This window comes from Lepisosteus platostomus, chromosome 8, assembly GCF_059453375.1.
Source record: "Lepisosteus platostomus isolate fLepPlt1 chromosome 8, fLepPlt1.hap1, whole genome shotgun sequence".
Classification (NCBI taxonomy): domain Eukaryota; kingdom Metazoa; phylum Chordata; class Actinopteri; order Semionotiformes; family Lepisosteidae; genus Lepisosteus; species Lepisosteus platostomus.
In genome coordinates, this window is record NC_142618.1 from 41,446,401 (window position 1) to 41,459,264 (window position 12,864).

The window sequence follows — 12,864 nt, forward strand, 5'->3', positions numbered from 1 at the left end:
GAAGCATGAAGCATTCTACTGTACTTCACTTTTTCCCATTTGTAAAAAGTAGAAATGTACAATGTATTTCCCATTTGTAATATAGCGCTTTTTCTGGACACTCCACTCAAAGCGCTTTACAGGTAATGGGGACTCCCCTCCACCACCACCAATGTGCAGCATCCACCTGGATGATGCGACGGCAGCCATAGTGCGCCAGAACGCTCACCACACATCAGCTATCAGTGAGGAGGAGAGCAGAGTAATCCCAAGGGGGATTGTTAGGAGGCCATGATTGATAACAGCCGATGGGGAAATTTGGCCAGGATGCCGGGGTTACACCCCTACTCTTTTCGAGAAACACCCTGGGATTTTTAATGACCACAGAGAGTCAGGACCTCGGTTTTACATCTCATCCGAAGGACGGCGTCTGTTTACAGTATAGTGTCCCCGTCACTACACTGGGGCATTAGGACCCACATGAGCCGCAGGGTGAGCACCCCCTGCTGGCCCCACTAAAGCCTCTTCCAGCAGCAACCTTAGTTTTTCCCAGGAGGTCTCCCATCCAGGTACTGACCAGGCTCACACCTGCTTAGCTTCAGTGGGTTGCCAGTTGTGAGTTGCAGGGTGATATGGCTGCTTGTAAAGGTAAGCTGCCTTGTAAAGGTAAGCTGCCTGCATCATTACTATTCTTCTCTCACTTCTGATTTTAACCTAGTGCAATTTAACTCCAGTCACTCATATTTGTGTATGTGTCAGGTGCAGAGGTTCCTACATCAGCTGGGAAATGCCGGCAGTGTAATGAACGACTTGTGATTATCCCAAAGAAAAAAAAATCTCCAGACAAAAAAAGTCACCAGAGATTTCAATTTTCAATTTATTCAGAAGGGCTAAATTCTTACAGAGAATCTGTTTTTTTTTCCCCGTTTTTGTCCTCCATATTGTGTTTACCTTTTGCCTTCTCAGTGTTTTTGATAAGCCATGTTACTCATTTCAAACAACAAGGTGCTTCCAGTGATATTAAAAAAAAAGAAAATTAAATATTTACAATAGATGTGTAATTTATAGCTAATCTTTTGAGATTAAACATTGTCAGAAACTTGACTTATTTTGGAGACTGTGGATTTCAGAGTTTGCTGTGACACTGGAAAGCAAAGAGTGCAGTCATTTGACATATTCACAGTATTGTGATTTACAGAGTACTGAAACACAGGATAGAACTGTGTAAGGTTTATTAGACAGGTACTGGCTTTATATTCACACAACCTACTATATACTGTATATCACTGTACATTTTAATTGATATTCCATGCTTGCTGCATTCTGCAGGGGCTGGCAAAATCCACTTTGAGTCTCAAGAACATACAAATGTAATGAACGAAAACAAATGAAAAAAAAATGACTGGCGGCTAGTAGCTAATTAATCCTCAGAATGTCATCCAAACTATTTTTTGAAGGAAACAGCAGAGTCCAGTGGAATAATATGTCTCAGTGTTTTGTTCCAGGCCCCCATAGCTCTTTATGTACTGAATTTCCTTTATTGCCACTTATGACATGGAGGCCTTGTTTCATTGTTGAGCTTAAAGTAATCATTTGCACTGTCAATGGCCTTTGAGAATTCTGAATAGTTGAATCATATCAATCTGAAATCTCCTCTTTTCAAAACTGGCGATTCAGTTCAATTATCAGAAATTGATGAACACTTCCAGGGATGCCTAAGAAATTGCAAGGAAGATCCTACAGTAGGTGTCCTCAAGAGTTTCCATCCTCAAAAAAACAGGACAAGAAGTAATGTTTTTATGGATCACCAATATTAGACTTCTAGTAGCACACGTTTTAACATTTCAAGTTCACAGATGTTTGGTAGTTGAATTAAAAAAATAATAATCAGTTTCATTCATCTTTTGTTTTCAGTTACTGTATAGATAATTCACCAGATGATTTCAAAACTTAAAGGTATGCACTAGATTTCTTTTCTGAAATGGAGTTTAAAATAAAGAAATTGTCTTTTCCTGAAACAGACAGAATGGTATTACAATATTTTGTTAAAAGTGTAATTTTTAAATCACCAGAAATCCATCGCTCAAATATTTTGATTTTAATAAATAATGTATTTTTCTGTGATCAGATGTTCATTTTAAGAAAGAATATACAATCAGCAAAAATATATTTAGTCTTGTATAGAATTTACTGTGTCCTCTTTCTATTAAGGCAACATTCTGTCACACACAGTTTGTTTGGTTTGATCATGTGTAGCTAAAGAATGTCCGCCATTTCAAACTTCATTGAGATAGCACTGAATTGGCAATGCTGATTACTAATGCTGAGTGTTTTCTCACTATTTGCAAATGATTTCCGTAACTGTGTATGCAGAAACAATTACAGCCATAACTATTAAATGTAGAATTGACATTTAATTTTATTTTGTTTTTTTTCGTAAACAAAACTCTCTGCATTTGACATATTATGTTGAATAACCCTTATTTTTCAATTCAACAGTAGTGTGTCTATTTTTTACTAATTACTAAGACACTTCATCACCAAATCAAGCTGTATAGAGCAGGTCATGTCTTTTCACTTTCAAAGGAATAAACTTTCTCTAACTGCAGCTACTCAGAAGCTAAACTGAAATCATTAAAATGCATGCAACATCATTAAGTTTAAATAGGTGTATGGGTTCATTAATTTTAGATTTTGCTTTTGCTTTTTTGAGTGAAGCTATGCTGCCACAAAAACTGCCTTTTAAGTTTCTGTAATCTTAGAAGGTCTAGCATTTGTTTTTTTGTTTTAGATATGGTGTAACTTTGTTGTGTCATTCCTTACTGCAGTTATTGATCCCAGTGATAGACTCTTGTGCTACAGTCATTTTGTAAAGAGAGCAAAGCAGCAGACCAATGTGAGACATGAAAAGAAAGATTGCATCATTTGTTAAAGTGAACCTTTATAGTACAGTACATCGTTAACAGACATAGGTGTGTCATCAATATTTTACAATATTTTAAACATTTAAATCCACAATTAGAATACCACATGTATAAGAACAAAAATGACAAATACTATTTTAAACAACAAATATTATATCCTGCTTTCAACTTACATAAACATATAACATATATTTATAAATGTATTTTATTCATTTTAATTTTATATTTTGTATTTAATACTGCTGAGCATCAGGGATTTGGACTGGAAATAGAGAAGGCTTTGTTTAGGGTGCTATTTAACAACCTGAGAACAATAAATAGTGATCCAGCAACATATTACATATTATTGCATATTACAGCTCTCGAAGGGAGTCACTGACATTAATCTTTCAGGCATTCTCCACAATAGTCATACTCAGCTTCCCTAGCACCCTTGAACTCCCTGCCAACCCTTTCTAAAATCCAGACCTGAGGCAATATACTCTTAGCTCATTCTGCCTTCTCTCTGACACTTTACACTTATAGGCAAGACAGCATACATCATAAACACATACACACTATTGCAGCTGTACTCTAAGTCATATGTCAACAGTGAAGAATGTCTCCTGAAGCTACAAAATACTCCAGGAACCTAAAAAAGCCCTAAATCTACGGGGTAGTCATGACTGCTTAATGTAGACCCATTTCTATGATTGTGTCACAAATACAGGAAATGTACATTCAATATTTACCTTCAGCAAAAGAGTCCTATGTCTACAAAGGTTTCCCATCTCAGGAATGCTTGCTTTCCACTGAGACCTTCGGACAGTGCTGCTTAGGAAAAATGTTTAAGTTCTGTAACATGACTCTCAGACTATCCACACATTTTTTCCTTCACTAACAGAATTTTGTTGATCTGTACTAGATGTTTTTTTTTAAAAACAATAGAAATTTATAGAGCTATATTGTATTATCTTTACTTTTTGCATTGTTGAATAGTGAAGCCTTCAAGAATGTAATAGGCTTATGTGATGATCTTAAATCCATTGAAGGTAGACGGGTGAGGTTAACCTTCATCGGTAGACTGGGAAAAGAACTGGAGACAAGGTTGCAGAGGTGAAGAGACCATCAGGCCTTTATCTCAGCTGAAGTTCAGGCATGTTTTTCTCTGACTCTGTCCCCCTAGCCAGGTTCCCTTTATAGTCAGGCACAAGCAAGTCTAGCAAAAACCACAATACAATGGCTACTTCCTCATCTCAATGTATGCACTTATCCTTCGATTGAAAAAGCAGTTGGAGTGCCTTCTGCTCCCCCTTTTCCTCCTGTCGGACGCTCATAATTTGTAACTGTCAGCAGTCTACATATTATTTACATTAGAATTACACAGACATTTTTTTAACAATAGCAAAAGAAATATTAAGTGTAAGTAACTTTTATAGGTACAGTATAAGGACATCAATGCTTCTAGTTAACAGTTTATGTTACACAGATTTAGGCCTGTTAGCAGTGCTCAGATTACAATTATGTTATATAAAAGAGAATCCTTTGCCGTTATTCAGTTAAAGATTACCCAGATACAGGAACCTAAGCTGCATAGCAGAGGATATATACTTCAGTTCTCAGCAGGTAGGGCACTTGCCTGGGAGGTACTTGAAGAGGCATGTCAAACATCAACTGTAATTAAAACAATTACTTGTTTTTTGTAATGTTTGGTGTAACTTAAAATTGGAGCCATTCCTACAATTTACAGATGTTCATTAATATCAAGTTGATCTCCATCTGGAAGTGTGACATTTAGCTGTGAGACAGCTCACGATGAAATGTTCATATTCTTGATTATATTTTTAGCCAATGTATGTTTTGGGATTTCACGGCTAGCAACTCTTTCTGTAGTGTGCAATTTTATCGCAGACTCCTTTCAGCCCTTTATGTCTGCAAGGTGCCGTTGAATACTGTCTTACCCTCTCATCTAGGCTCTGCTCCCTTTATTTAAATTCTCACTACAGGAAGTCGAGCTTCTACTGTGTATGACATCCATTCTTCTGTTAAAACAGCAACCTCTCTCCTCACCCTTGTTTTAAGGTATGGGTGATTAGTTTGCTTTCTGTGTCTGCAGTGACCATGGTTTTGAGCCCCCAGTGATCCTTAATAACAGGTGATTAAGCCCATATACAGTACCCTGTTTGCAGGTTGGTAACTAATTGATCAAAGGATCCCATCCAGGCTTTTCCTGAAAGAAGCCAAGGATATTGGTTTCAACAACATTGCCAATAAATGTTCCAGACTCCCAAAACCTTTTTAGTTGCAGCGAGTTTTAATCTTCAGGGATCTTCTCATCAAAAGTTTGTTAGTTTGCATTTTGCTAGTGCCCAGCTGTGTCAGGAGGGTTGGATGTTGTTTTTTTTTAGTTTCTTCATCTTTGATTTCATGTGTACCCTTTCACCTTTTTGTATTCGTTCCTTTTTTTTGTTTTGTTCTGTATTTTGTTGGTTGCATAGATATAATCATAATAATTAATAATTTCTTACACTTATATAGCGCTTTTCTGGACACTCCAATCAAAGCACTTTACAGGTAATGGGGACTCCCCTCCACCACCACCAATGTGCAGCATCCACCTGGACGATGCGACGGCAGCCATAGTGCGCCAGAACGCTCACCACACATCAGCTATCAGTGGGGAGGAGAACAGAGTAACAAAGCCAATTCATACAGTAGATGGGGATTATTAGGAGGCAATGATTGGTAAGGGCCAATAGGAAATTTGGCCAGCACGCCAGGGTTACACCCTTAATCTTTTCGAGAAACGCCCTGGGATTTTTATTGACCACAGAGAGTCAGGACCTCGTTTTTACGTCTCATCTGAAGGACAGCACCTGTTTACAGTATAGTGTCCCCGTCACCATACTGGGGCATAAGCACCCCCTGCTGGCCAGCAGCATTATTCCAGCAGCAACCTTAGTTTTTACCAGGCTCACACCCGCTTAGCTTCAGTGGGTTGCCAGTTGTGAACTGCAGTGATATGGCTGCTGGCTAGATATGGTTGATATATACTTATACACAAAAGTCCCATATTCATGAATACCTACTGTACTGTAACCAAAATGTAAAGGCAAAAATTGGATTAAATTATGGACAGTCTCAACAAGTCACAAAAATCATCAGCAAAAGTATGTTCATTAACAGAAATCCAACACACAATAATACTTCATGAATTTATCTCACATATGCACAGTTAGAGTTTTTTTGCTACAATTAATATAATTGTTTTTTATTCAAATTGGATTTTAATTCTTTTAGGCACTTATCCCTTCAACTGACAAAACTGGTGGCTTTTCTACTCTAACCAACCTGAAGTGTTAGCTGAGATTATCAGTCTCCCCTGGCTGTAGAGCAATGCTCACCTTTTTCCATCTCAATGAATGGGTTTCGAATGTCTTCAAACCTCCAATAATTGCCAAATCTTAATTTAATTTAAAGATGGCTTCAAAAAATCTGTAATGCACCCTGATCTTTAATTGAATGAATATGTTAGGCTTGCTGGTACTAAAATGAAATATACTGTAACTACATCAGTTTTTTGGAAATCACCCTCTACGTTTTCTGTGACTATATTATGTATTCTATTCCTTCACTGCAACATACTAGAACCAATATAAACCAATGAGATCAACTTTATTATCAAAAAGCAGTAACTTATTTCTTTGGTGAAAAATGATACATTTCAATCCAACAGAATACAGATAGAGATGTATCAGGGTATATTATTATTCATCTAATAAAGTTTCTCTACATTATTAGAGGTTATAAAGTTATTCTTCTTTCACATGCTCTGAGGAAATATCAGCTCATTTGTGATTATTTGATTTAAAAAAAACAGTTATCACAAAAACGTTCTATATTAGATTTCTACAATATGAGTGCATTTCTATATGAAAAAGAAAACATAGTCCAACAGCGTTTTCTTCATGGCAAACAAAATGTGACAAACTGAAACCAAGACTGTCTTGAACAATAAAACCAAGTATTTCACCTACTCCCTGACTACACTCCACTTCACAGCTATGAATGCACGCTTAAAGAGGTATACTGTAGCACCAGCTGTCTAATTTTTATTGAATACCTTTATCAGTCTTGTGTTTTTAATTAAAAAAAACATACTTCCCTTGTAGCTATTCTAGGCTGCCTGATTACTGTTATTGATGATTAACTACTATCATTTAGAACATAAACAGTATGTAGACATTTGCTTGCCACTGTTTAATTTTTTATAAGTTTGTTTTTTGAGGTTCAAGGCATTTTTTTTTCCCAAAATGCTATCAACACGATTTTTTGAATAAAACATTGAGTATTTATAAAAGCCTCGATATACATCTTTAATTGTTAGTTTTATCTTGCTATAGCAGCAGGACCCTTTCACATTTCATCAGACAGCTTTGACAGCTCTGAGCTGTCTTCCATGTCTGAATGTGTACTGTGCAGGCTGTCCCAGAAAGGTGTGAGATTGCCTCATGAGTCACTGAAACTCTTCAGTCATCAATTTCATATTTCCCATCACACTCCCTAAAGCTCCTACTAACTAAGCAATGAATCTATTTTCCACTGCCAAAATAATGCTAAAAATATTTATTGAGTTCCAAGTATCTGTTTCAAGATCATATCAAAGTGTCAGCCAGGTGACATTAAACATTCTGTAGGGATTTGTTTTGTACTTGATTTTTTGTTATTATATTTAATGTGGTGTGGTTTATTTCAATTTGTATGTGAGCGAGTCTTTTTGTGTTTTGGCATTTCATTGTGTTGAGTATGCATTAATGTGTGAAATGTTATATCTCACATATTCCTATTCCCGAGCACCAGTAGCCAGGATTTTGTGTGCTCCTACTAGGTAGAACATCTGCAGCTCGTTCCCTGTGCATCCACAACAGAGAACAATCGTGACCCTGGTACTAGGCAGTCTTTCCTTTCCTGGCGTTTTTCTCCTGCAGTATTTGGTGTTGCAGACAGAGAAGGATTGTGGAGAGCACTGTTTTGTGGTTCTGATTTGTTAGGTTTTTTTTGCAAGCAAATGTATGATGATCACTCATAGTCTTGCTTAATGAAAAAAGGAGGCTTTCAGGGAGTGAGCTGGAGTTCAAAGCTGAAAATACAGTTCCCCTTGAACCGACAGGGAGTAGGAGTTTATGAGATTTAAATTATATTCACTGACGAATTGATTTGAATACATATGATTTTTTTTACCTGTGCATATTTTGTGGTGCACCTGATGCTAATCCTCAGACTCTTTCCTGTGTGAAGTCCCTTTTCACTCAGCATTGTGCAGATGGTGGTCCTGTTTCAGTACTGTAGTACTTCTTGATGAGGGAAGATCCTCTGCCGGCTCTAAAGCTGCAGCAATGGTAAGCAGGTAGGCAGGTCATTGGAGACCAGAGTGAGGAAAAGAAATACTGTCAGGTATACAGCCTGAGTTAAATGGCTGTGGAAGCACCCTCCTTCCTTGAGAGTCCAGGTGGTTGTGGTCAATCATTGAGGGGACTGTTTACCAGCCAGGTTCAGAGGACACTATCTTACAAGAATGTTAGAATGTTTGTGTGTATAAAGGGCTTCATGGTGTTAACTGTGGTTGGAGCATTAGATATCAGTCTGAAGAGGCTGCTGAGTAGTATATTAGCTGCACAATGTCTGCAATAAAGCCTGTTGCAACATCTAAACAGCTAAAGGTTCACTCCATGCTGAAAGGTAAACAAAAGAAACACAATGTTTTGGCCGTAGATTCTTTTCAGGTGTAAGGGAGAGAGAGAAAGTCACAAATAAATAAGGCATAGGAGAACAAAAGACAGAGTAGGTAAGAAGGGCCAGGGGGCAGTGAGGAAATGAGCACAAAGCAGGTGAGAATGAGTGGTCAAACTTGGCAAGAACAGGAGAAGAGGTGAGTCACCTACACATGCTGACACAGGTACCTACTCAAATATGACATCCAGTATTGTTCATTATAGGATTTTATGTATTCAGATTCCTTAAGCCAACTTAGTTAAGTGGTCACAAGACAGAGTAAGCACCAATACCTTCTTACCTTATTTTCCAGCTTCCTTGAACATATCAGTTGCAAAGACTCAGTTTACCGGTGTCACACACCAGCTTGCAATTTGTTTGTGTGCTAGACAGTCATTTGTTCTAAATCTAGTCCAAGAGAAGAGGAAGGGACCAACCACTTTACTTAAAGAAAGGCACAGACTCAACAAGACCTACACAACCTGTACAGCAAAGATAAAGATTACATTAATGAGTAAATGATTTAGAGCTGTATTCGGTCTCTATCTGTAATATTTGATATCTGGTTTTTGTAGGAAGTGTGTCCCAGGGACAGCTCTCGAGCCCATTTCTACCTGTAAAAGAGAAAGAGGGAGAGACTAAGGAAGAATGTGAAATAATTGCGATTATCGGGAAAGGTTTGACAAATAATCTGTTCTGTGCCAGCTTTGCTTCTGTTTTATTTGTAGAAATCTTACAATGCCTAACCTCCTGTAACATAGCAGTGTTTGCTAAGTATAAGCTCGGGTTTACAAGGGTGTTGCACAATTTACGAATTTTGTGAAATAATTGCGATTATTATCCGAAGTTCGGGAAAGGTTTGACAACATCAACTGAAAGAAACAGAACTGAAAGAAATGAACAAACATCATGACAGTTGCAGGGAGCCTTTTGAGGTTGGAGAGCTGCTTGTTCAAGAAATTGACCCTGACTTGAAGAAAGCAAATGTGACAAAGGTAAGGTCTTAGCAATGTTGATTGTGAGAGATGCTGGCCTCCAATAAGATAGAGCGCTAGAAAACATATCGTACATGCAGAGTTGTGAAGACCAGGCAAGTATTTATTCATAGGAGAGCAGAAGTGCAAGATTACAATTTGACCTCCTCATGAACTTCTATTTAACAACACCATAAAATGACATGACAGAAATATGAGCTCTAGTTGCACTAGTAAATTGTGCAACACCCTCGTAAACCCGAGCTTATACTTAGCAAACACTGCTATGTAACAAGAGGTTAGGCATTGTAAGATTTCTACAAATAAAACAGAAGCAAAGCTGGCACAGAACAGATTATTTGTCAAAGCATAACAATCATCACTCTGGTCCAGGAGGTCCTCAGAATGTCTTGATTTAAACAGTTCCCCACTTGGGCGGAGCGGTGGCTCTGTGGCTAAGGATCTGTGCCTGTGACTGGAAGGTTGCAGGTTCAAATCCCACAGGTGGCAGAGGAATCCTACTCTGTTGGGCCCCTGAGCAAGGCCCTTAACCCCAACTGCTCCAGGGGTGCTGTACAATGGCAGACCCTGCACTCTGACCCCAAGCTTCTCTCTCCCTGTCTCTGTGTCTGTGTCTCCCTGGAGAAAAAAAGCTGGGGTATGCAAAAAGACACATTCCTAATGCAAGAAATTGTATAGGGCTAATAAAGAAACATTATTAGTACTGGAGCCAGCTTTCTAATACGTTACAATTTGTGAGTAATAAGACTGTGAGCATTTGACACTACAACTAAAAAAAAAGAGGTATGACACAACACTCCAAACATTTCAATATGAAAAAATGGCAAAAAATAAATCAACAGGTTTTTCTGCCATAATAATAAAAAGGTCATGCCATTATTGGCTTCAAATATATGCAGGTATTTAAAAAAAAATATTGCAAGCGCCCTGATTTTTATTTTATTGTGATGAAATGAGAGAAAGAATAGCCAAGTACTCACTTTGATATTAGATGTGATTCCAATTTGGGTTTGATTGAAAAAAATAGACAGAGTCAAATTACTCTTATTCTGCACACTATGTCTGGCCTTCGGGCTTCCTGCTGAATACCTCTTTGCTTGATATGAGGCTGGTGCTTGCTGATTTGGTTGTACACAGATCAAATAGCATGCCTTGCATGACGAGCAACTCTTGACTTAATAGCTTTGATTGTAAAGGCAGAACAGTGCCTTAGCATACAGTGCCAGTAAGCTCTTTAAAAAGCTGCTTGATTTTCCTATTGGGTCGATGACCTCCTTAAAGGTAACAAAAAGGACAGATCTAGCTTGTCTACATTAAAGATTAGATTGGGCACCTAAAGTACAATCCACCTGAAAAATATTATTGCAAGGAGTGCATTCTTTAGCTCAATTTAGCTTATCTTCATATTGTCCAGTTTCACAAGCCACCTACATAACAACTCAATAACAAAAATCATTTTGCACAAGTCAACACTTTCAAGCTTTATGAATGCTGCTTTAGGTGATCCAGAGAAGATCTCTGGGAAACAAGAAGATTAAAAGTCAGTAAAATTGTGTGCAAAATTTTGCAAAAGAAAACAAATAGAAGTCAGAATTTGTTTTCTTCGCTTAAACTCTGATGTGAATGTGATGTAAGTCATTCCAGTATTTCATTCCAATGTTTCATCCCTGGTACCCTACTAGAGGTCCAAAATTACATTTTGTTCTTGAATATAGAACAATAATTAGGTTAGTAATTTGTGTTTGTGATGTTACCTTTCTAACCCCCCCCAATCACTAATCATCAATTGTTAATTCTCTCTCACTATGGCCTTCCTATCAGCATGGGTAGTTGGGGGAGGGATTAAGAACCATAAAGGCTTTTTTCCAATACTTGCACCTGTCAGAATGATACATCATTTTACACTGCAAAATCAGCTGGAGGGGTGATGCAGCTCTAACTGTCAACACTGCAAGCTCATGGATTTACAACAAGTTACAAGGGCTTTTCTTTCATGTCAAACCAAGGATATCCTTGAGAGCTCAAGCCCACCCAAACCCAGTAATGCTAGGCCTGCTGTACAGCATGTCACCACTCAGTTATGATCACATTATTCTATAGCCAAAACACATACTGATTCAACCTGCTGTCTGAACAAACAGCTTTGTTGTTTGGGTCTTGTTGAGTGTAAGAAGTATAGTTTTTAGCCAACGTAATGTGGAGATGGAAAAACAAAATATTGGTCTCCCTTTTGTTCACCCTTGAAATATTGTCAAGTGCCTTAGTTCTGTGCAATGTATTAATTATTAAAATTAATTATTTACTAGTAAATAAATGAATTGATAGCGTAATCTGAAACAACTGTGCATAATATACTGCTCTATGGCAGTAGCCCATAAACTTAAAATGAGTAACACCAGCAAATAATGTTCAGACAAAACATGGTGTGTTATCCACAAAAGTATATATTTTCAATTCAATTCTATTCCATTCTTTTTAACCTTCAGCTAAAGTTGTGATAAGAATATTATGTCTGTAAGTGGGTGGAATTGTACAGTTTGTTATACAGTTTGTTATACAGATGATTGAGATCTGTTGTGGCCAAGGAATAAAATTGAAGTCTGCCTTGTGTTACTGAAGCTAACTTTGCACTGCCTGCCACAGCCTATCAAATGAACAAAGAGTTCTTAATTTCTTGGACAGCATAATTCAAATTTGACCACATCAAGCAATCATCTACACAGAAAAAAACAGAAAAAAATAGTTAAGGTCCCGGCATTCTAATTTGAACATGTACAGTGCCTTGCGAAAGTATTCGGCCCCCTTGAACTTTTCAACCTTTTGCCACATTTCAGGCTTCAAACATAAAGATATAAATTTTTTATTTTATGTGAAGAATCACCAACAAGTGGGACACAATTGTGAAGTGGAACGAAATCTATTGGATTTTTGAAACTTTTTTAACTAATAAAAAAATGAAAAGTGGGGCGTGCAAAATTATTCGGCCCCCTTGCGTTAATACTTTGTAGAGCCACCTTTTGCTGCGATTACAGCTGCAAGTCGCTTGGGGTATGTCTCTATCAGTTTTGCACATCGAGAGACTGAAATTCTTGCCCATTCTTCCTTGCAAAACAGCTCGAGCTCAGTGAGGTTGGATGGAGAGCGTTTGTGAACAGCAGTTTTCAGCTCTTTCCACAGATTCTCGATTGGATTCAGGTCTGGACTTTGACTTGGCC

The 12,864-nt window shown here is 37.8% G+C and overlaps 1 long non-coding RNA gene across 1 annotated transcript; it reads right to left on the reverse strand.

The window, feature by feature from the left end:
• Window positions 1–658: 658 nt before the first annotated feature.
• LOC148657333 (uncharacterized) lies at window positions 659–9,390 on the reverse strand. The gene is made up of 3 exons (XR_015940936.1): window positions 8,124–9,390; window positions 3,635–3,713; window positions 659–1,746 (listed from the first exon to the last, which is right to left on the reverse strand). It is a non-coding gene; the product is annotated as an uncharacterized LOC148657333 (long non-coding RNA).
• Between the last annotated feature and the right edge of the window lie 3,474 nt (window positions 9,391–12,864).